Consider the following 26,103-nt stretch of genomic DNA (forward strand, 5'->3'; position numbering starts at 1 on the left):
CTGCCTTCACTACCCTTCTCTCTCTTCTCTGCCTCACTCCCCCTCTCTCTCTCTCTCTGCCTCACTCCCCCTCTCTCTCTCTCTGCCTCACTCCCCTCTCTCTCTCTCTGCCTCACTCCCCCTCTCTCTCTCTCTGCCTCACTCCCTCCTCTCTCTCTCTCTGCCTCACTCCCCTCTCTCTCTCTCTCTGCTCACTCCCCTCTCTCTCTCTCTCTGCCTCACTCCCCTCTCTCTCTCTCTGCCTCACTCCCCCTCTCTCTCTCTCTGCCTCACTCCCCCTCTCTCTCTCTCTCTGCCTCACTCCCCTCTCTCTCTCTCTGCCTCACTCCCCCTCTCTCTCTCTCTGCCTCACTCCCCCTCTCTCTCTCTCTCTGCCTCACTCCCCCTCTCTCTCTCTCTGCCTCACTCCCCCTCTCTCTCTCTCTGCCTCACTCCCCCTCTCTCTCTCTCTGCCTCACTCCCCCTCTCTCTCTCTCTGCCTCACTCCCCCTCTCTCTCTCTCTCTGCCTCACTCCCCCTCTCTCTCTCTCTGCCTCACTCCCCTCTCTCTCTCTCTGCCTCACTCCCCCTCTCTCTCTCTCTGCCTCACTCCCCTCTCTCTCTCTCTCTGCCTCACTCCCCCTCTCTCTCTCTCTGCCTCACTCCCCCTCTCTCTCTCTCTGCCTCACTCCCCCTCTCTCTCTCTCTGCCTCACTCCCCCTCTCTCTCTCTCTGCCTCACTCCCCCTCTCTCTCTCTCTGCCTCACTCCCCCTCTCTCTCTCTCTGCCTCACTCCCCCTCTCTCTCTCTCTGCCTCACTCCCCCTCTCTCTCTCTGCCTCACTCCCCTCTCTCTCTCTCTGCCTCACTCCCCCTCTCTCTCTCTCTCTGCCTCACTCCCCTCTCTCTCTCTGCCTCACTCCCCCTCTCTCTCTCTCTGCCTCACTCCCCCTCTCTCTCTCTCTGCCTCACTCCCCCTCTCTCTCTCTGCCTCACTCCCCCTCTCTCTCTCTCTGCCTCACTCCCCCTCTCTCTCTCTCTCTGCCTCACTCCCCCTCTCTCTCTCTCTGCCTCACTCCCCCTCTCTCTCTCTCTGCCTCACTCCCCCTCTCTCTCTCTCTGCCTCACTCCCCCTCTCTCTCTCTCTCTGCCTCACTCCCCCTCTCTCTCTCTCTGCCTCACTCCCCCTCTCTCTCTCTCTGCCTCACTCCCCCTCTCTCTCTCTCTGCCTCACTCCCCCTCTCTCTCTCTCTGCCTCACTCCCCCTCTCTCTCTCTCTGCCTCACTCCCCCTCTCTCTCTCTCTGCCTCACTCCCCCTCTCTCTCTCTCTCTGCCTCACTCCCCCTCTCTCTCTCTCTGCCTCACTCCCCCTCTCTCTCTCTCTGCCTCACTCCCCCTCTCTCTCTCTCTGCCTCACTCCCCCTCTCTCTCTCTCTGCCTCACTCCTCCCTCCTCTCTCTCTCTCTCTGCCTCACTCCCCCTCTCTCTCTCTCTGCCTCACTCCCCCTCTCTCTCTCTCTGCCTCACTCCCCCTCTCTCTCTCTCTGCCTCACTCCCCCTCTCTCTCTCTCTGCCTCACTCCCCCTCTCTCTCTCTCTGCCTCACTCCCCCTCTCTCTCTCTCTGCCTCACTCCCCCTCTCTCTCTCTCTCTGCCTCACTCCCCCTCTCTCTCTCTCTGCCTCACTCCCCCTCTCTCTCTCTCTGCCTCACTCCCCCTCTCTCTCTCTCTGCCTCACTCCCCCTCTCTCTCTCTCTCTGCCTCACTCCCCCTCTCTCTCTCTCTCTCTGCCACACTCCCCCTCTCTCTCTCTCTCTGCCTCACTCCCCCTCTCTCTCTCTCTGCCTCACTCCCCCTCTCTCTCTCTCTCTGCCTCACTCCCCCTCTCTCTCTCTCTGCCTCACTCGCTCTCTCTCTCTCTCTGCCTCACTCCCCCTCTCTCTCTCTCTCTGCCTCACTCCCCCTCTCTCTCTGCCTCACTCCCCCTCTCTCTCTCTCTGCCTCACTCCCCCTCTCTCTCTCTCTCTGCCTCACTCCCCCTCTCTCTCTCTCTGCCTCACTCCCCCTCTCTCTCTCTCTGCCTCACTCCCCCTCTCTCTCTCTCTGCCTCACTCCCCCTCTCTCTCTCTCTGCCTCACTCCCCCTCTCTCTCTCTGCCTCACTCCCCCTCTCTCTCTCTCTGCCTCACTCCCCCTCTCTCTCTCTCTGCCTCACTCCCCCTCTCTCTCTCTCTGCCTCACTCCCCCTCTCTCTCTCTCTGCCTCACTCCCCCTCTCTCTCTCTCTCTGCCTCACTCCCCCTCTCTCTCTCTCTGCCTCACTCCCCCTCTCTCTCTCTCTGCCTCACTCCCCCTCTCTCTCTCTCTGCCTCACTCCCCCTCTCTCTCTCTCTCTCTGCCACACTCCCCCTCTCTCTCTCTCTCTCTGCCACACTCCCCCTCTCTCTCTCTCTCTGCCTCACTCCCCCTCTCTCTCTCTCTGCCTCACTCCCCCTCTCTCTCTCTCTCTGCCTCACTCCCCCTCTCTCTCTCTCTGCCTCACTCGCTCTCTCTCTCTCTCTGCCTCACTCCCCCTCTCTCTCTCTCTCTGCCTCACTCCCCCTCTCTCTCTCTCTCTGCCTCACTCCCCCTCTCTCTCTCTCTCTCTCTCTGCCTCACTCCCCCCTCTCTCTCTCTCTGCCTCACTCCCCCTCTCTCTCAAATTCAAATTCAAATTCAAATGCTTTATTGGCATGAAAGTTTACAGAGAACCATATTGCCAAAGCTTACATAGCAAAAAGGTACATTTTCAAACATTTTGTAGGTGTCAATCGATTTGACATTTCTTGGGTACATACAATATTACTTTTAAACAATATTAATTTTAAACAGTCTTTGTACTTCATTTGGTACGTTCAATATTAATTTTAAACAGTCTTAATTTTTCTCTCTGTCTCTCTCTCTCTGCCTCTCTCCCCCTCTCTCTCTCTCTCTGCCTCACTCCCCCTCTCTCTCTCTCTCCTCTCTCTGTCTCTCTCTCTCTCTCGCTCTGTCTCTCTCTCTCTCCCCTCTCTCTCTCTGTCTCTCTCTCTCTCTGTCTCTCTCTCCCCCTCTCTCTCTCTCTCTGTCTCTCTCTCCCCCTCTCTCTCTCTCCCCCTCTCTCTCTCTCTCTCTGCCTCACTCCCCCTCTCTCTCTCTCTCTGCCTCACTCCCTCACTCCCTCTCTCTCTCTGCCTCACTCCCCCCTCTCTCTCTCTCTGCCTCACTCTGTCTCTCCCTCTCTCTCTCTCTCTCTCTCCCCCCTCTCTCTCTCTCTCTCTGTCTCTCTCTCCCCCCTCTCTCTCTCTCTCTGTCTCTCTCTCTCTCTCCCCCTCTCTCTCTCTCACTCTCTCCCTCTAATCCTCAGAAGATGATGACAGATCACTCAGGAGGAGACAATCCCCAGCCTCCGGAACAAGCCGCATTAACAGGGACGCAGTAAGATTCAGTGAACCGCGCCATGAAAGATGAAGCTCCGGCTCCACATTGATGCCAGCTCCCACACAAGCCCCTATTCACAGACTGCCGGCACGGTGGAAACAGCAAGCCTCGTCAGTTTCAGGGGGGGGGGGGAGAGAGAAATATCTGTCCATGTCCAACACCTCTGATCAGCAAAACCCAATCTCTTAGGTTTTACAGAAACATTGTGAAGCGGGCTGTCCCTTGCTGGGGTGCAATTCGCTTCCTTTGCAATCTGCGTTATGCTGTCGCAAGGCTGGTTTCAGTTCTTACCCCTGCTCCTTGCTCTTGCCCCGGGACCGCTGAGCTGCTGATTCTGCGGCGCCGAGCTGGGAATGTGCGCTGCGATGCTGGAGAGGCTGCTGGATGGGAGGGTGGTGTGAAGGGTAAAAGGATAGAGGAAGCTGGGGATTGGGGCAGAGGCGGGCCATGTGACAGCTTACACAGCACATCGGATGTTGCAGGACTGCTTTTTTTAATAATATATATATTGTTGGTGGGGGCGGGGTTCGGGTCACGTAGGGGAAAGAGAGGCAGAGAGAGAGAGGGAAAGGAGAAGAAGGAGACAGAGAGAGAGAGACAGACACAGGCAGAGACAAAGACAGAAGAGAGAGACAGAGATAGAGACACACAGACAGTGTGACAGAGACACACAGACAGTGTGACAGAGATAGAGACACACAGACAGTGTGACAGAGACACACAGACAGTGTGACAGAGATAGAGACACACAGACAGTGTGACAGAGACACACAGACAGTGTGACAGAGATAGAGACACACAGACAGAGTGACAGAGATAGAGACACACAGACAGTGCGACAGAGATAGAGACACACAGACAGAGTGACAGAGATAGAGACACACAGACAGTGCGACAGAGATAGAGACACACAGACAGAGTGACAGAGATAGAGACACACAGACAGAGTGACAGAGATAGAGACACACAGACAGAGTGACAGAGATAGAGACACACAGACAGTGCGACAGAGACAGAGACACACAGACAGAGTGACAGAGACAGAGACACACAGACAGTGCGACAGAGATAGAGACACACAGACAGAGTGACAGAGATAGACAGAGTGACAGGAGATAGAGACACACAGACAGAGTGACAGAGATAGAGACACACAGACAGTGCGACAGAGATAGGAGACACACAGACAGAGTGACAGAGATAGAGACACACAGACAGAGTGACAGAGATAGAGACACACAGACAGTGCGACAGAGATAGAGACACACAGACAGAGTGACAGAGATAGAGACACACAGACAGAGTGACAGAGACACACAGAGTGTGACAGAGACAGAGACACACAGACAGTGTGACAGAGATAGAGACACACAGACAGTGTGACAGAGACACACAGACAGTGTGACAGAGATAGAGACACACAGACAGAGTGACAGAGATAGAGACACACAGACAGTGTGACAGAGATAGAGACACACAGACAGAGTGACAGAGATAGAGACACACAGACAGTGCGACAGAGATAGAGACACACAGACAGAGTGACAGAGATAGAGACACACAGACAGAGTGACAGAGATAGAGACACACAGACAGTGCGACAGAGATAGAGACACACAGACAGAGTGACAGAGATAGAGACACACAGACAGAGTGACAGAGACAGAGACACACAGACAGAGTGACAGAGACACACAGAGTGTGACAGAGACAGAGACACACAGACAGTGCGACAGAGATAGAGACACACAGAGTGTGACAGAGACAGAGACACACAGACAGTGCGACAGACACAGAGACACACAGAGTGTGACAGAGACAGAGACACACAGAGTGTGACAGAGACACACAGACAGAGTGACAGACACACAGACAGTGTGACAGAGATAGACACACAGACAGTGTGACAGAGACACACAGACAGTGTGACAGAGACAGAGACACACAGACAGTGTGACAGAGACAGAGACACACAGACAGAGTGACAGAGATAGAGACACACAGACAGTGCGACAGAGACACACAGAGTGTGACAGAGACAGAGACACACAGACAGTGCGACAGACACAGAGACACACAGAGTGTGACAGAGACAGAGACACAGACAGTGTGACAGAGACAGAGACACACAGACGGTGTGACAGAGATAGAGACACACAGACAGAGTGACAGAGATAGAGACACACAGACAGTGCGACAGAGACACACAGAGTGTGACAGAGACAGAGACACACAGACAGTGCGACAGACACAGAGACACACAGAGTGTGACAGAGACAGAGACACAGACAGTGTGACAGAGACAGAGACACACAGAGTTTGACAGAGACACACAGACAGAGTGACAGAGACACACAGACAGTGCGACAGAGATAGACACACAGACAGAGTGACAGAGACAGAGACACAGACAGAGTGACAGAGACACACAGACAGAGTGACAGAGACACACAGACGGTGTGACAGAGACACACAGACAGAGTGACAGAGATAGAGACACACAGAGTGTGACAGAGACGGAGACACACAGACAGTGTGACAGAGACACACAGACAGTGTGACAGAGACAGAGACACACAGACAGAGTGACAGAGACACACAGACAGAGTGACAGAGACAGAGACACACAGACAGTGTGACAGAGACACACAGACAGAGTGACAGAGACAGAGACACACAGAGTGTGACAGAGACAGAGACACACAGACAGTGTGACAGAGACACACAGACAGGGTGACAGAGACAGAGACACACAGAGTGTGACAGAGACAGAGACACACAGACAGAGTGACAGAGACAGAGACACACAGACAGTGTGACAGAGACACACAGACAGAGTGACAGAGACAGAGACACAGAGTGTGACAGAGACAGAGACACACAGACAGAGTGACAGAGACACACAGACAGTGTGACAGAGACACACAGACAGAGTGACAGAGACAGAGACACAGAGTGTGACAGAGACAGAGACACACAGACAGAGTGACAGAGACACACAGACAGAGTGACAGAGACACAGAGACAGAGACACACAGACAGTGTGACAGAGACACACAGACAGAGACACACAGACAGAGTGACAGAGACAGAGACACACAGAGTGTGACAGAGACAGAGACACACAGACAGAGTGACAGAGACAGAGACACACAGACAGAGTGACAGAGACAGAGACACACAGAGTGTGACAGAGACAGAGACACACAGAGTGTGACAGAGACAGAGACACACAGAGTGTGACAGAGACACACAGACAGTGTGACAGAGATAGAGACACACAGAGTGTGACAGAGACAGAGACACACAGACAGTGTGACAGAGACAGAGACACACAGACAGAGTGACAGAGATAGAGACACACAGACAGTGTGACAGAGACAGAGACACACAGACAGTGTGACAGAGACAGAGACACACAGACAGTGTGACAGAGACAGAGACGCACAGACAGAGTGACAGAGACAGAGACACACAGACAGTGTGACAGAGACACACAGACAGAGTGACAGAGACAGAGACACACAGACAGAGTGACAGAGACAGAGACACACATAGTGTGACAGAGACAGAGACACACAGACAGAGTGACAGAGACAGAGACACACAGACAGAGTGACAGAGATAGAGACACACAGACAGAGTGACAGAGACAGAGACACACAGACAGAGTGACATAGACAGAGACACACAGACAGAGTGACAGAGACAGAGACACACAGACAGAGTGACAGAGATAGAGACACACAGACAGAGTGACAGAGATAGAGACACACAGACAGAGTGACAGAGACAGAGACACACAGACACAGTGACAGCGACAGAGACACACAGACAGAGTGACAGAGACAGAGACACACAGACAGAGTGACAGAGACAGAGACACACAGACAGTGTGACAGAGACACACAGACAGAGTGACAGAGACAGAGACACACAGACAGTGTGACAAAGACACACAGACAGAGTGACAGAGACAGAGACACACAGACAGAGTGACAGTGACAGAGACACACAGACAGAGTGACAGAGACAGAGACACACAGACAGTGTGACAGAGACAGAGACACACAGACAGAGTGACAGAGACACACAGACAGTGTGACAGACAGAGACACACAGACAGTGTGACAGAGACAGAGACACACAGACAGAGTGACAGAGACACACAGACAGTGTGACAGACAGAGACACACAGACAGTGTGACAGAGACAGAGACACACAGACAGTGTGACAGAGACAGAGACACACAGACAGTGTGACAGAGACAGAGACACACAGACAGTGACAGAGACAGTGTGACAGAGACAGAGGCACACAGACAGAGTGACAGAGACAGAGACACACAGAGTGACAGAGACAGAGGCACACAGACAGAGTGACAGAGACAGAGACACACAGAGTGACAGAGACAGAGGCACACAGACAGTGTGACAGAGACAGAGACACACAGACAGTGTGACAGAGACAGAGACACACAGACAGAGTGACAGAGACAGAGACACACAGACAGAGTGACAGAGACAGAGACACACAGAGTGTGACAGAGATAGAGACACACAGACAGTGTGACAGAGACACACAGAGTGTGACAGAGACAGAGACACACAGACAGTGTGACAAAGACACACAGACAGAGTGACAGAGACACACAGACAGAGTGACAGAGACAGAGACACACAGAGTGTGACAGAGACAGAGACACACAGACAGAGTGACAGAGACAGAGACACACAGACAGAGTGACAGAGACAGAGACACACAGACAGTGTGACAGAGACAGAGACACACAGACAGAGTGACAGAGACAGAGACACACAGACAGAGTGACAGAGACAGAGACACACAGACAGAGTGACAGAGACAGAGACATACAGACAGAGTGACAGAGACAGAGACACACAGACAGAGTGACAGAGACAGAGACACACAGACAGAGTGACAGAGACAGAGACACACAGACAGAGTGACAGAGACACACAGACAGTGTGACAGAGATAGAGACACACAGACAGAGTGACAGAGACAGAGACACACAGACAGTGTGACAGAGACAGAGACACACAGACAGAGTGACAGAGACAGAGACACACAGAGTGTGACAGAGACAGAGACACACAGACAGAGTGACAGAGACAGAGACACACAGACAGTGTGACAGAGACACACAGACAGTGTGACAGAGACACACAGACAGAGTGACAGAGACAGAGACACACAGACAGTGTGACAGAGACAGAGACACACAGACAGAGTGACAGAGACAGAGACACACAGAGTGACAGAGACAGAGGCACACAGACAGTGTGACAGAGACAGAGACACACAGACAGAGTGACAGAGACAGAGACACACAGACAGAGTGACAGAGACAGAGACACACAGAGTGTGACAGAGATAGAGACACACAGACAGTGTGACAGAGACAGAGACACACAGAGTGTGACAGAGATAGAGACACACAGACAGAGTGACAGAGACAGAGACACAGACAGTGTGACAGAGATAGACAGACAGAGTGACAGAGACACACAGACAGTGTGACAGAGATAGAGACACACAGACAGAGTGACAGAGATAGAGACACACAGACAGAGTGACAGAGATAGAGACACACAGACAGAGTGACAGAGACAGAGGCACACAGACAGACTGACAGAGATAGAGACACACAGACAGAGTGACAGAGACAGAGGCACACAGACAGACTGACAGAGATAGAGACACACAGACAGTGTGACAGAGATAGAGACACACAGACAGAGTGACAGAGACACACAGACAGTGTGACAGAGATAGACACACAGACAGAGTGACAGAGACAGAGACACACAGAGTGTGACAGAGATAGAGACACACAGTGACAGAGATAGAGACACACAGACAGAGTGACAGAGATAGAGACACACAGACAGAGTGACAGAGATAGAGACACACAGAGTGACAGAGACAGAGACACACAGACAGTGTGACAGAGATAGACACACAGACAGAGTGACAGAGACAGAGACACACAGACAGTGTGACAGAGATAGAGACACACAGACAGAGACAGAAGAGAGAGACAGATAGAGAAACAGACAGAAAGAGTGACACACAGAGACAGAAGAGAGAGACAAAGATAGAGACACACAGACAGAAAGGGTGACACACAGACAGACAGAAGAGAGACAGAGATAGAGACACAGTCAGAAAGAATGACACACAGACAGAGACAGAAGGGAGAGACAGAGATAGAGACATAGACAGAAAGGGTGACACAGAGACAGACAGAAGAGAGACAGAGATAGAGACACAGCCAGAAAGAGTGACACACAGACAGACAAGAGAGAGACAGAGATAGAGACACAGACAGAAAGAGTGACACACAGAGACAGAAGAGACAGAGATAGAGACACACAGACAGAAAGGGTGACTCACAGACAGAGACAGAAGAGAGAGACAGAGATAGAGACACACAGACAGAAAGGGTGACACAGAGACAGAAGAGAGAGACAGAGATAGAGACACACAGACAGAAAGGGTGACACACAGACAGAGACAGAAGAGAGAGACAGAGATAGAGACACACAGACAGAAAGGGTGACACACACACAGACAGAAGAGAGAGACAGAGATAGAAAGCCGGAGAGGAATGCACTGAATTATTAATATTGTTATTTTATCATTATCATTATTGTTATTTTATCATTACTATTACTATTATTAGATAGCAGTATGTGCATGCCTCATGAAATTTATACTAAATCGTCATTTAGCATTATAGAAACTAGTGTTTTCACACTCATCCCACAAAATAGGTCCATTTTATTTCGTTTTTTGAACTATATAAATGCGTTCTTTCCACATAAGCTGCTGGAATATCCAGGGTCTCCGCTCCTCAACTTTTGGGATGAAGAGTACAGACCCTGAATTCCTAAAAGCTATAAAAGACATTGATATAATTGTGTTAACAGAAACATGGTGCCAAAAGGACATGCCGACCCACTGTCCTCCAATGTACCATGAAATCATTGTGCCCTCAGTAAAGAACACTAAGACACGCAAGGGCAGAACCTCCGGGGGAATCTTGGTGTGGTATAAAGGAGAACTGGACAAACACATCTCACCGATAAAACAGGGAAAATCACACGTATGGCTAAAATTAGATAAAAATATAGGAATAGCAAAAAAAGATGTCTACTTATGTGCGATCTACATACCTCCAATAGAATCGCCATATTTTGAAGAGGAGTTATTTGATACTCTCCACATGGAAATCAGCCATTTCCAGGCCCAAGGAAAGGTGCTACTATGTGGGGACCTAAATGCAAGGACCGGATGTGAACCTGACTTCATAGACCCACAGGGCAACAACCATGTGTTTGGCCAGACCCCTTTATATGTCACACCAGCCATCGCAAATCGGAACAACCTTGATTGTGAAATAAATAAAAGCGGTAGGGAGGTAGTGCAACTCTGCCGAGCCTTAGGCCTGTACATAGTTAACGGTAGGTTCAGAGGGGAATCCTTAGGGAGACTCACATATTCCTCAACTCTTGGGTCTAGTGTGGTGGATTATACAATCACTGACCTGGACCCCTGCGATATCAACGCATTCACTGTCAGGCAGCAATCCCCCCCTCTCAGACCATAACCAAATAAATGTGTACCTTAAACTTTCTGCCCAAACTACAGACACAAAAAAGGAACCCAGTAAGCTCCATAAAATAAACCAGACATACAGATGGGCCCCAGACAGTGGAGATAAATTCATCACAGCACTAAATTCACCTGATCTCTCAAGTAAAATATCAAAATTTAAAGAAAATCTATATGAGATCACCAGAGATGGTGTAAACATGGCCATAGATGATATAAATATGATCTTCCATGAGGCAGCTGTAAAAGCCGACCTTGTGAAACAGAAGAGGAAACGTTACAAAAGACAAAATAAAAATGAGAAATGGTTTGACCACGAATGCAAAAATGCCAGAAAAGACCTGAGAAAAATATCAAACCAAAAGCATCGCCAACCAAACAATCCAGACCTACGTATTAGATACAATGAGACCCTCAAAAGATATAAACACACCATTAGGAACAAAACACAAAATTATACCCACAAAATACTCGAAGAAATTGAAAACTCCATTAATCCAAATCAATTCTGGGATATGTGGAATAACCTGAGTATAACACAATTGCAAGCATTACCAATCCAAGATGGCGACATCTGGAGAACACATTTTGAAAATCTCTACAAAGACATCCCAATAAACGAAACAAACCAAAGTCAACATCATGTCACAGAAAAACTCCACCACACTGGAAGCAACAATTAAAGACAACCAAAACCCTCTAGACTCCCCAATCACATGGAAAGAACTGGCCACAAAAACAAAATCTCTCCACCTAAAGAAAGCCTGTGGCCCAGACAACATCAAAAATGAAATGCTCAAGTTCAGCAATATGGAGATGCAGGGTGCGGTACTCAAGTTATTCAACATCATATTACGTTCAGGCTGTTTTCCCGATATCTGGTGCCAAGGACTCATCTCTCCCATATATAAAAGTGGAAACAAATCAGACCCAAATAACTACCGCGGCATCTGTGTCAACAGTTGTCTAGGGAAGTTATTCTGCAGTATTCTAAATAGTAGATTACTGGATTTTCTTAACAAACATAATATCCTTAGAAAAAATCAAATAGGCTTTCTTCCAAAACACCGCACCACCGACCATATCTATACCCTTCACACTCTCATTGAAAAACATATACACCAAACAAAATATGGGAAAATATTCGCCTGTTTCATCGACTTCAAGAAAGCCTTTGACTCTATCTGGCACGAAGGGCTCTATTATAAACTTCTTCAGTGTGGAATAGGGGGCAAAGTCTATGACCTTATTAAATCGATGTATCTGAAAAATAAATGCGGTGTCAAAATTGGAGACAAACGCACCGGTTTCTTCACCCAGAGAAGAGGCGTCCAGCAGGGCTGCAATTTGAGCCCGACCCTGTTCAACATATACATAAATGAATTAGCAGACATGCTGGAGCAAAGCGAGTCACCGGGTCTCTGTCTCCTGGATGGAGAAGTGAAATCCCTGTTCTATGCGGATGACCTGGTTCTGCTGTCTCCCACAGAACAGGGATTACAGCAACAACTAGACCTACTCGACAAATACTGCCAAAATTGGGCCCTAACAGTAAATCTAAAGAAAACCAACATCATGATTTTTCAAAAAAGGCCCAGGTGTCAGGAAAACAAATACCAGTTTACTCTCAGTGATACCATCATAGGACACACTATGAGCTACACTTACCTTGGTCTAACCATTACAGCATCAGGGAGCTTCAGCATAGCAGTGAATGCACTAAAAGAAAAAGCCCGAAGAGCCCTATATGCAATAAAAAGAAAATTCTACAACATCCAAATCCCAATCAAAATCTGGCTCAAAATATTTGACAGCATAATCCTGCCCATTGCGCTGTACGGTAGTGAGGTATGGGGCCCGCTCAATCACCATAGCTACACTAAATGGGAAAAACACTCAATAGAAGCCCTACATGCAGAATTTTGCCGAAGCATCCTTCGCACCCAAAGGAAAACACCAACAAATGCATGCAGAGCCGAACTAGGCAGATACCCACTGATAATAAACATCCAAAAACGAGCACTAAACTTCCTAAATCACCTCAAATCTAGCTCCCCAGACACCCTTCATTTCAAAGCCTTCCAGACCCAAGAGCTGAACCCAGAAAAGAGTCCCCTGAGTCAGCTGCTACTGAAACTAAGTACTCCTACTCAGCCGGACCCTGACCAGTCCCAGACCAACACTGCCGTCCAAACACCAATCCGAGTGAACCAAATCATTAAACAATGCAAAGAAACCTACCTGGAACATTGGAACAAAATAACCGAAAGCCAAAGCAGATTAGAATGTTACCGGGCCCTAAAAAGAGAATATAAACTGGCAGACTATCTCTCGACCATCAGAGACACAAAACAGAGACAGACCCTCACCAGGTACAGACTAAGCGACCACCAACTGGCAATTGAAAAAGGAAGATACAAGAAATCCTGGCAGCCTAGAGAGAATAGAATATGTGATCAATGTCTGGCCGGTGAGGTTGAGGCAGAGATGCAGTTCCTCCTAAAATGCGAAAAATTCAACACATCAAGAAACATATTATTTGACAAGCTAAGCCAAACAACCCCAGATTTCAAGGAATTGGATGACCTGTCAAAATTAAGATTAGTCCTGGGAGAAGGAGACAGACCATACCTTGGTGCCAAATATGTAACAACATGTCACAACCTGAGGACTGTTTAAAATTAATACTGAATGTACCCAATGATGTACAAAGACTGTTTAAATTAATATTGTTTAAAGTAATATTGTATGTACCCAACGAAGGTCAAAATTGTTTGACACCTACAGAATGTTGGAAAACTGTACTTTTTGTTATGTAAGCTTTGGCAATATGGTTCCCTGTAAACTTTCATGCCAATAAAGCATTTGAATTGGAATTGGAATTGAATTGAATTGATAGAGACACACAGACAGAAAGGGTGACACACAGACAGAGACAGAAGAGAGAGACAGAGATAGAGACACAGTCAGAAAGGGTGACACACAGACAGACAGAAGGGAGACAGAGATAGAGACACACAGACAGAAAGGGTGACACACAGACAGACAGAAGAGAGAGACAGAGATAGAAACACACAGACAGAAAGGGTGACACACAGACAGACAGAAGAGAGAGACAGAGATAGAGACACACAGACAGAAAGGGTGACACACAGACAGACAGAAGAGAGAGACAGAGATAGAAACACACAGACAGAAAGGGTGACACACAGACAGAGACAGAAGAGAGAGACAGAGATAGAGACACAGTCAGAAAGGGTGACACACAGACAGACAGAAGGGAGAGACAGAGATAGAAACACACAGACAGAAAGGGTGACACACAGACAGAGACAGAAGAGAGAGACAGAGATAGAGACACAGTCAGAAAGACTGACACACAGACAGACAGAAGAGAGAGACAGAGATAGAGACACAGTCAGAAAGAGTGACACACAGACAGAGACAGAAGAAAGAGACAGAGAGACACACAGACAAAAAGGGTGACACAGACAGAGACAGAAGAGACAGACAGAGAGTGACACAGACAGAGAGACACACAGACAGAGACAGAAGAGAGAGACAGAGAGAGAGACAGAAAGCGAGAGACACAGAGTGACACACACAGACAGAGAGGCAGAGATCTCTGTCTGTCTGTCTCTCTTCTGTCACTCTCTGTCTCTGTCTGTGTGTCTCTCTGTCTGTCTCTGTCTGTGTGTCTCTCTGTCTGTCTCTCTCTCTCTCCGTCTGTCTCTGTCTGTGTGTCTCTCTGTCTGTGTCTCTCTCTGTCTGTCTCTGTCTGTGTGTCTCTCTGTCTGTCTCTGTCTCTCTGTCTGTCTCTGTCTCTCTCTGTCTGTCTCTGTCTGTGTGTCTCTCTGTCTGTCTCCTGTCTGTCTCTGTCTCTGTCTGTCTCTGTCTGTGTGTCTCTCTGTCTGTCTCTGTCTGTGTGTCTCTCTGTCTCTGTCTCTCTCTGTCTGTCTCAGTGAGAGAAACAACACGAGGGAATAACCTACTTGACCTCGACCTCATCAGTCTACCTGCAGCAGGTGCACCTGTCCATGGCAGCACTGGCAGGAGTAACCACCGCACAGGCCTTGTGAAGGTAAAATCTTATCTCCACAGGGAGGAGATCCTCCATCGGAACACGGGAACAGGAGGAGGCCATTCAGCCCCCTCGAGCCTGTTACAACAGGAACTGGAGGAGGCCCATTCAGCCTCCTCGAGCCTGTTACACGGGAACAGGAGGAGGCCCATTCAGCCCCCTCGAGCCTGTTACACAGGAACAGGAGGAGGCCATTCAGCCCCGTCGAGCCTGTTACAACAGGAACAGGAGGAGGCCATTCAGCCTCCTCGAGCCTGTTACACGGGAACTGGAGGAGGCTATTCAGCCCCCTCAAGCCTGTTACAACGGGAACAGGAGGAGGCCATTCAGCCCCCTCGAGCCTGTTACACAGGAACAGGAGGAGGCCGTTCAGCCCCCTTGAGCCTGTTACACAGGAACAGGAGTAGGCCCATTTAGTCCCTCGAGCCAGTTACACAGGAACAGGAGGAGGCCCATTCATTCCCCACGAGCCTGTTACACAGGAACAGGAGGAGGCCCATTCAGTCCCCACGAGCCTGTTACACAGGAACAGGAGGAGGCTATTCAGCCCCCTCGAGCCTGTTACAACAGGAACAGGAGAAGGCCCATTCAGTCCCTCGAGCCTGTTACAACAGGAACAGGAGGAGGCCATTCAGCCCCCTCGAGCCTGTTACACGGGAACTGGAGGAGGCCATTCAGCCCCCTCGAGCCAGTTACACAGGAACTGGAGGAGGCCATTCAGCCCCCTCGAGCCTGCTACACAGGAACTGGGGGAGGTCATTCAGCCCCCTCGAGCCTGTTACACAGGAACAGGAGGAGGCCATTCAGCCCCCTCAATCCTGTTACACAGGAACTGGAGGAGGCCATTCAGCCCCCTCGAGCCTGTTACAACAGGAACAGGAAGAGGCCGTTCAGCCCCCTCGAGCCTGTTAAACAGGAAGGGGCCGTTCTGCCCCCTCAAGCCTGTTACAACAGGAACAGGAGGAGGCCATTCAGTCTCCACGAGCCTGTTACACAGGAACAGGAGTAGGCCCATTCAGCCCCCTCAAGCCTGTTACACAGGAACTGGAGGACGCCATTCAGCTCCCCTCAAGCCTGTTACACAGGAACTGGAGGAGGCCATTCAGCCCCCCTCAAGCCTGTTACACAGGAATTGGGGGAGGCCATTCAGCCCCCTCGAGCCTGTTACAACAGGAACAGGAGGAGGCCATTCAGTCTCCACGAGCCTGTTACACAGGAACAGGAGTAGGCCCATTCAGCCCCCTCAAGCCTGTTACACAGGAACTGGAGGAGGCCATTCAGCCCCCCTCAAGCCTGTTACACAGGAATTGGGGGAGGCCATTCAGTCCCCACGAGCCTGTTACACAGGAACAGGAGGAGGCCATTCAGCCCCCTCGAGCCTGTTACAACAGGAACAGGAGGAGGCCCATTCAGTCCCTCGAGCCTGTTACACAGGAACTGGAGGAGGCCATTCAGCCCCCTCGAGCCTGTTACACAGGAACTGGAGGAGCCCATTCAGCCCCCTCGAGCCTGTTACACAGGAACTGGAGGAGGCCATTCAGCCCCCTCGAGCCTGTTACACGGGAACTGGAGGAGGCCATTCAGTCCCCTCGAGCCTGTTACACAGGAACAGGAGTAGGCCCATTCAGCCCCCTCGAGCCTGTTACACGGGAACTGGAGGAGGCCATTCAGCCCCCTCGAGCCTGTTACAACAGGAACAGGAAGAGGCCATTCAGCCCCTTCGAACCTGTTACATGGGAACTGGAGGAGGCCATTCAGCCCCCTCGAGCCTGTTACACAGGAACTGGAGGAGGCTATTCAGCCCCCTCGAGCCTGTTACACAGGAACTGGAGGAGGCTATTCAGCCCCCTCGAGCCTGTTACAACAGGAACAGGAGGAGGCCATTCAGCCCCCTCGAGCCTGTTACACAGGAACAGGAACAGGCCGTTCAGCCCCTCGAGCCTGTTGAACAGGAAGAGGCCGTTCTGCCCCCTCAAGTCTGTTACAACAGGAACAGGAGGAGGCCATTCAGTCCCCACGAGCCTGTTACACAGGAACAGGAGTAGGCCCATTCAGCCCCCCTCAAGCCTGTTACACAGGAACAGGAGTAGGCCCATTCAGCCCCCCTCGAGCCTGTTACACAGGAACAGGAGTAGGCCCATTCAGCCCCCTCAAGCCTGTTACACAGGAACTGGAGGAGGCCATTCAGCCCCCTCGAGCCTGTTACACAGGAACAGGAAGAGGCCATTCAGCCCCCCTCAAGCCTGTTACACAGGAACTGGAGGAGGCCATTCAGCCCCCCTCAAGCCTGTAACGCAGGAACAGGAGGAGGCCATTCAGCCCCCCTCAAGCCTGTTACACAGGAACTGGAGGAGGCCATTCAGCCCCCCTCAAGCCTCTTACACAGGAATTGGAGGAGGCCATTCAGCCCCCTCGAGCTTGTTACACAGGAACTGGAGGAGGCCATTCAGCCCCCTCAAGCCTGTTACACAGGAACTGGAGGAGGCCATTCAGCCCCCTCGAGCCTGTTACACGGGAACAGGAGGAGTCCATTCTGCTCCCTCAAGCCTGTTACACAGGAACTGGAGGAGGCCATTCAGCCCCCTCGAGCCTGCGACACAGGAACTGGGGGAGGCCATTCAGCCCCCTCGAGCCTGTTACACAGGAACAGGAGGAGGCCATTCAGCCCCCTCAAGCCTGTTACAACAGGAACAGGAGGAGGCCATTCAGTCCCCACGAGCCTGTTACACAGGAACAGGAGTAGGCCCATTCAGCCCCCTCAAGCCTGTTACACAGGAACTGGAGGAGGCCATTCAGCCCCCTCGAGCCTGTTACAACAGGAACAGGAAGAGGCCGTTCAGCCCCCTCGAGCCTGTTAAACAGGAAGGGGCCGTTCTGCCCCCTCAAGCCTGTTACAACAGGAACATAGGAGGCCATTCAGTCCCCACGAGCCTGTTACACAGGAACAGGAGTAGGCCCATTCAGCCCCCTCAAGCCTGTTACACAGGAACTGGAGGAGGCCATTCAGCTCCCCTCAAGCCTGTTACACAGGAACTGGAGGAGGCCATTCAGCCCCCCTCAAGCCTGTTACACAGGAACTGGAGGAGGCCATTCAGCCCCCTCGAGCCTGTTACAACAGGAACAGGGGGAGGCCATTCAGCTCCCCTCAAGCCTGTTACACAGGAACTGGAGGAGGCCATTCAGCCCCCTCGAGCCTGTTACAACAGGAACAGGGGGAGGCCATTCAGTCCCCACGAGCCTGTTACACAGGAACAGGAGGAGGCCATTCAGTCCCCACGAGCCTGTTACACAGGAACAGGAGGAGGCCCATTTAGTCCCTCGAGCCTGTTACAACAGGAACAGGAGGAGGCCATTCAGCCCCCTCGAGCCTGTTACACAGGAACAGGAGGAGGCTAGTCAGCCCCCTCGAGCCTGTTACAACAGGAACAGGAGTAGGCCCATTCAGTCCCTCGAGCCTGTTACACAGGAACTGGAGGAGGCCATTCAGCCCCCTCGAGCCAGTTACAACAGGAACAGGAGGAGGCCATTCCGCCCCCTCGAGCCTGTTACACAGGAACTGGAGGAGGCCATTCAGCCCCCTCGAGCCTGTTACAACATGAACAGGAGGAGGCCATTCAGCCCCCTCGAGCCTGTTACACGGGAACTGGAGGAGGCCATTCAGCCCCCTCGAGCCTGTTACACAGGAACTGGAGGAGGCCATTCAGCCCCCTCGAGCCTGTTACACGGGAACTGGAGGAGGCCATTCAGCCCCCTCGAGCCTGTTACAACAGGAACAGGAAGAGGCCATTCAGCCCCTTCGAACCTGTTACATTGGAACTGGAGGAGGCCATTCAGCCCCCTCGAGCCTGTTACACAGGAACTGGAGGAGGCTATTCAGCCCCCTCGAGCCTGTTACAACAGGAACAGGAGGAGGCCATTCAGCCCCCTCGAGCCTGTTACACAGGAACAGGAAGAGGCCGTTCAGCCCCTCGAGCCTGTTGAACAGGAAGAGGCCGTTCTGCCCCCTCAAGTCTGTTACAACAGGAACAGGAGGAGGCCATTCAGTCCCCACGAGCCTGTTACACAGGAACAGGAGTAGGCCCATTCAGCCCCCCTCGAGCCTGTTACACAGGAACAGGAGGAGGCCATTCAGCCCCCTCGAGCCTGTTACACAGGAACAGGAAGAGGCCGTTCAGCCCCTCGAGCCTGTTACACAGGAACTGGAGGAGGCCATTCAGCCCCCTCATGCCTGTTACAACAGGAACAGGAGGAGGCCATTCAGCCCCCTCGAGCTTGTTACACAGGAACTGGAGGAGGCCATTCAGCCCCCTCAAGCCTGTTACAACAGGAACAGGAGGAGGCCATTCAGCCCCCTCGAGCTTGTTACACAGGAACTGGAGGAGGCCATTCAGCCCCCTCAAGCCTGTTACACAGGAACTGGAGGAGGCCATTCAGCCCCCTCGAGCCTGTTACACGGGAACAGGAGGAGGCCATTCAGCCCCCTCGAGCCTGTTACAACAGGAACAGGAGGAGGCCATTCAGCCTCCCTCAAGCCTGTTACACAGGAACTGGAGGAGGCCGTTCAGCCCCCTCGAGCCTGTTACAACAGGAAGAGGCCGTTCAGCCCCCTCAAGCCTGTTACAACAGGAACAGGAGGAGGCCATTCAGCCCCCTCGAGCCTGTTACACAGGAACTGGAGGAGGCCGTTCAGCCCCCTCGAGCCTGTTACAACAGGAAGAGGCCGTTCAGCCCCCTCAAGCCTGTTACAACAGGAACAGGAGGAGGCCATGCCCCCTCGAGCCTGTTACACAGGAACTGGAGGAGGCCGTTCAGCCCCCTTGAGCCTGTTACAACAGGAAGAGGCCGTTCAGCCCCCTCAAGCCTGTTACAACAGGAACAGGAGGAGGCCATTCAGTCCCTCGAGCCTGTTACAACAGGAACAGGAGGAGGCCATTCAGCCCCCTCGAGCCTGTTACACAGGAACTGGAGGAGGCCATTCAGCCCCCTCGAGCCTGTTACACGGGAACTGGAGGAGGCCATTCAGTCCCCTCGAGCCTGTTACACGGGAACTGGAGGAGGCCATTCAGCCCCCTCGAGCCTGTTACACAGGAACTGGAGGAGGCCATTCAGCCCCCTCGAGCCTGTTACACGGGAACTGGAGGAGGCCATTCAGCCCCCTCGAGCCTGTTACAACAGGAACAGGAAGAGGCCATTCAGCCCCTTCGAACCTGTTACATGGGAACTGGAGGAGGCCATTCAGCCCCCTCGCGCCTGTTACACAGGAACTGGAGGAGGCTATTCAGCCCCCTCGAGCCTGTTACAACAGGAACAGGAGGAGGCCATTCAGCCCCCTCGAGCCTGTTACACAGGAACAGGAAGAGGCCGTTCAGCCCCTCGAGCCTGTTGAACAGGAAGAGGCCGTTCTGCCCCCTCAAGTCTGTTACAACAGGAACAGGAGGAGGCCATTCAGTCCCCACGAGCCTGTTACACAGGAACAGGAGGAGGCCATTCAGCCCCCTCGAGCCTGTTACACAGGAACAGGAAGAGGCCGTTCAGCCCCTCGAGCCTGTTACACAGGAACTGGAGGAGGCCATTCAGCCCCCCTCAAGCCTCTTACACAGGAATTGGAGGAGGCCATTCAGCCCCCTCGAGCTTGTTACACAGGAACTGGAGGAGGCCATTCAGCCCCCTCAAGCCTGTTACACAGGAACTGGAGGAGGCCATTCAGCCCCCTCGAGCCTGTTACACAGGAACAGGAGGAGGCCATTCAGCCCCCTCGAGCCTGTTACAACAGGAACAGGAGGAGGCCATTCAGCCCCCTCGAGCCTGTTACACGGGAACAGGAGGAGGCCATTCAGCCCCCTCGAGCCTGTTACAACAGGAACAGGAGGAGGCCATTCAGCCCCCTCGAGCCTGTTACAACAGGAACAGGAGGAGGCCATTCAGCCTCCCTCAAGCCTGTTACACAGGAACTGGAGGAGGCCGTTCAGTCCCCTTGAGCCTGTTACAACAGGAAGAGGCCGTTCAGCCCCCTCAAGCCTGTTACAACAGGAACAGGAGGAGGCCATTCAGCCCCATCGAGCCTGTTACACAGGAACTGGAGGAGGCCGTTCAGCCCCCTCGAGCCTGTTACAACAGGAAGAGGCCGTTCAGCCCCCTCAAGCCTGTTACAACAGGAACAGGAGGAGGCCATGCCCCCTCGAGCCTGTTACACAGGAACTGGAGGAGGCCGTTCAGCCCCCTTGAGCCTGTTACAGCAGGAAGAGGCCGTTCAGCCCCCTCAAGCCTGTTACAACAGGAACAGGAGGAGGCCATTCAGTCCCCATGAGCCTGTTACACAGGAACTGGAGGAGGCCATTCAGCCCCCTCGAGCCTGTTACACAGGAACTGGAGGAGGCCATTCAGCCCCCTCGAGCCTGTTACACAGGAACTGGAGGAGGCCATTCAGCCCCCTCGAGCCTGTTACACAGGAACTGGAGGAGGCCATTCAGCTCCCTCGAGCCTGTTACACAGGAACAAGAAGAGGCCGTTCAGCCCCCTCGAGCCTGTTAAACAGGAAGAGGCCGTTCAGCCCCCTCAAGCCTGTTACAACAGGAACAGGAGGAGGCCATTCAGTCCCCTCGAGCCTGTTACACAGGAACAGGAGTAGGCCCATTCAGTCCCTCAAGCCTGTTGCACAGGAATTGGAGGAGGCCATTCAGCCCCCTCGAGCCTGTTACACAGGAACTGGAGGAGGCCATTCAGCTCCCCTCAAGTGTGTTACACAGGATTTGGAGGAGGCCATTCAGCCCCCTCGAGCCTGTTACCCAGGAAGAGGCCGTTCAGCCCCCTCAAGCCTGTTACACAGGAACAGGAGGAGGCCATTCAGCCACCTCGAGCCTGTTGCACAGGAACTGGAGGAGGCCATTCAGCCCCCCTCAAGCCTGTTACACAGGAACAGGAGGAGGTCGTTCAGCCCCCTCGAGCCTGTTACACAGGAACAGGAGTAGGCCCATTCAGTCCCCACGAGCCTGTTACACAGGAACAGGAGGAGGCCGTTCAGCCCCCTCGAGCCTGTTACACAGGAACTGGAGGAGGCCATTCAGCCCCCTCAAGCCTGTTACACAGGAACTGGAGGAGGCCATTCAGCCCCCTCAAGCCTGTTACACAGGAACAGGAGGAGGCCATTCAGCCCCCCTCAAGCCTGTTACACAGGAACTGGAGGAGGCCATTCAGTCCCCCTCAAGCCTCGAGCCTGTTACACGGGAACTGGAGGAGACCATTCAGCCCCCTCGAGCCTGTTACACAGGAACAGGAGGAAGCCATTCAGTCCCCACGAGCCTGTTACACAGGAACAGGAGGAGGCCCATTCAGCCCCCTTGAGCCTGTTACACAGGAACAGGAGGAGGCCATTCAGACCCTCGAGCCTGTTACACAGGAACAGGAGGAGGCCATTCAGTCCCCACGAGCCAGTTACACAGGAACAGGAGGAGGCCATTCAGCCCCCTCGAGCCTGTTACAACAGGAACAGGAGGAGGCCATTCAGCCCCCTCGAGCCTGTTACACAGGAACAGGAGGAGACCATTCAGCCCCCTCGAGCCTGTTACACGGGAACAGGAGGAGGCCATTCAGCCCCCTCGAGCCTGTTACACAGGAACAGGAGGAGACCATTCAGCCCCCTCGAGCCTGTTACACGGGAACAGGGGGAGGCCATTCAGCCCCCTCGAGCCTGTTACAACAGGAACAGGAGGAGACCATTCAGCCCCCTCGAGCCTGTTACACAGGAACAGGAGGAGGCCATTCAGCCCCCCTCGAGCCTGTTGCAACAGGAACAGGAGGAGGCCATTCAGCCCCCCTCGAGCCTGTTGCAACAGGAACAGGAGGAGGCCGTTCAGACCCCTCGAGCCAGTTACAACAGGAACAGGAGGAGGCCCATTCAGCCCCTCGAGCCTGTTACAACAGGAACAGGGGGAGGCCCATTCAGACCTTCGAGCCTGCTCCGACATTCAATCAGACCACGGCTGATCTGCACCTCAACCCCATTTACCTGCCTTTGCTCTACATCCCTTGATGCCCTTACCCAACACAAAAATCTGTCAATCTCAGTCTTGAAAGCTCCAATTGGCCCCCACAGCATCCACAGCCTTTTTGGGGGGAGAGCGTCCCAGATTTCCACCAGCCTTTGTGTGAAGAAGTGCTTCCTGACATCACCCCTGAACGGCCTAGCTCTAAATTTGAAGGACTAATGTTCTGGATAAATCCCCAGGATCAGATGGTTTCCATCCCAGGGTGTTAAAGGAAGTGGGTGAGCACATTGCAGATGCCCAAACTATAATCTTCCAAAATTCTCTCGATTCAGGAACCGTCCCTTTAGATTGGAAAATTGCGCATGTCACTCCGCTATTTAAGAATGGCGAGAGAGGGCATCCAGGGAATTATAGACCAGCTCGAGGAACAGCACCTCATCTTTCGATGAGGCACGTTACAGTCTTCTGGACTCAACATAGAGTTCAACAATTTCAGACCATAACCTCGGCCCCTATCACATATGTATATTTTTTATCCACACTTTTTGTTTGTGTTCTTCTCCCACACACGGCTGTCTTTCATTCTGCCAGCGCAATTTACACTTCATCTAGAACCATCCCTTGTTTCTTAACCTGTCCCGTTACCATCTCCTTCTGCCTTGAATATCTCTCAATGGCCTAGACATTCGTGGGCTGCGCCACCAGTTAGCGCCTAAAGAGGGCACTCAGTGGCTTTAGCGCCACTGGCCACGCCTCCCGCAATATTTAGCTGGGGCGCTAATGGCGGCGTTCGCCTGTTGCGCTGCGCCGCCACCGATGACGTCATCGGTGTGCGCAGCGGCCCCGCCACCGCCCCGATCTCGATATTCGGAAGCGCCCGCCTCTGCAGCGCCGTTTGCAACTCGCGCCCGGTTCACGGGGCCTACCTGTGGCGGCAGTGGCGCTAATTAAGGTGGAGGTGCGGGGCGGCCGTTTTTTTTCGGCGGCCGCCTGCCAGCACCTCCGTCCCCGGCCTCCTGATCTCCCCCCCCCCCGCGGCATCGCCGGCTGTTTTCCGAGAGCCCGGTACTTCTCCTCGGTGCCGGCACTCGCGATCACTGATCGCGCTGCTGCAGGCCCCTCCCCCTTAACAACGGGAGGAAGGCCTGCAGTACCGCAGCGCGCCGTGCCGCAGCGTGTGGCGCTGCGGCACGTAGCGCTACGATATTCAGTTTCAGCGCCCTAAGAGGGACGCGGAGCGCCTCGAGCCTCACCCCGTCTCCCTCTTGGGGCGTTCAAGCTGAATTTCCGGCGGTCGCAACTGCTCCGATCTTAGCCTCTCCCGCCTTCTATCCTATCACCGACCTTCCCTTTTGTTCTTTCATCCCCTCCCCCCTTTCCCAGCCCCTACACTTGCTTAAAAACCTGTTCCATTTCCTGCGTTTTTCCAGTTCTGACGAAAGGTCATCGACCTGAAACATTAACTCTGTTTCTCTCTCTTCACAGACGCTGCCCTGGCCTGCTGAGTGTCTCCAGCATTTTCTGTTTTTGTTTCAGATTTCCAACATCTGCAGTATTTTCTTTTAGAATTATAGACCAGTTAGCCTAACATCTGTTGTCGGGAAATTGCTAGAGTCGATAATTAAGGATAAGGCGACTGAACACCTCGAAAATTTTCAGTTGGTCAGAGAGAGCCAGCATGGATTTGTAAAAGGTCGGTCACGCCTGACAGACCTGATTGAATTTTTTGAGGAGGTGACTAAAGTAGTGGACAGGGGAATAGAAACATAGAAGATAGGAGCAGGAGTAGGCCATTCGGCCCCTCGAGCCTGCTCCGCCATCTAATGAGATCATGGCTGATCATCCAAATTCAGTACCCTGTCCCTGCCTTCTCCCCATATCCCTTGATCCCTTTAGCCTTAAGAAATATATCCAACTCCTTCTTGAATATATTTAATGAATTGGCCTCAACTGCCTTCTGTGGTAGAGAATTCCACAGGTTCACCACTCTCTGGGTGAAGAAATTTCTCCTCATTTCTGTCCTAAATGGCTTACCCCTTATCCTTAGACTGTGACCCCTGGTTCTGGACTCCCCCGCCATCGGGGACATCCTTCCTGCATCTAGTCTGTCTAGTCCTGTTAGAATTTTATAGGTTTCAATGAGATCCCCTCTCATTCTTCTAAACTCCAGCGAATATAAGTCCAATCGACCCAATCTCTCTTCATACGTCATTCCTGCCATCCCAGGTATTAGCCTGGTGAATCTTCACTGCACTCCCTCCATGGCAAGAACGTCCTTCCTCAGGTAAGGCGGCCAAAACTGCACACAATACTCAAGGTGTGGTCTCACCAAGGCCCTGTACAACTGCAGCAAGACATCCTTGTTCCTGTACTCGAATCCTCTCGCTATGAAGGCCAACATACCATTTGCCTTCTTAACCGCCTGCTGCACCTGCATGCTTACCTTCAGTGACTGGTGCACAAGGACACCCAGGTCTCATTGCACTTCCCCTTTTCCCAATCTATTGCCGTTCAGATAATAATCTGCCTTCCTGTTTTTGCCACCAAAGTGGATAACCTCACATTTATCCACATTATACTGCATTTGCCATGCATCCGCCCAATCACCCAATCTGTCCAAATCATACTGGAGTTTCTCGGCATCCTCCTCACAGCACACACGCCCACCCAGCTTTGTATCGTCTGCAAACTTGGAGATATTACATCTAGTTCCCTCGTCTAGATCATTAATATATATTGTGAATAACTGGGGTCCAAGGACCGATCCCTGCGGTACCCCACTAGTCACTGCCTGCCACTCGGAAAAAGACCCCTTTATTCCAACTCTTTGCTTCCTGTTTGACAACCAGTTCTCTATCCAAGTCAGTACCTTGCCCCCAATCCCATGTGCTTTAACTTTACACGCTAATCTCTTATGCGGGACCTTATCGAAAGCCTTCTGAAAGTCCAAATACACCACA

The sequence above is a fragment of the Somniosus microcephalus genome, unplaced genomic scaffold (assembly GCF_052327205.1).
Source record: "Somniosus microcephalus isolate GS21.2 unplaced genomic scaffold, FLI_Smic_1.0 unresolved_chr3, whole genome shotgun sequence".
NCBI lineage: Eukaryota > Metazoa > Chordata > Chondrichthyes > Squaliformes > Somniosidae > Somniosus > Somniosus microcephalus.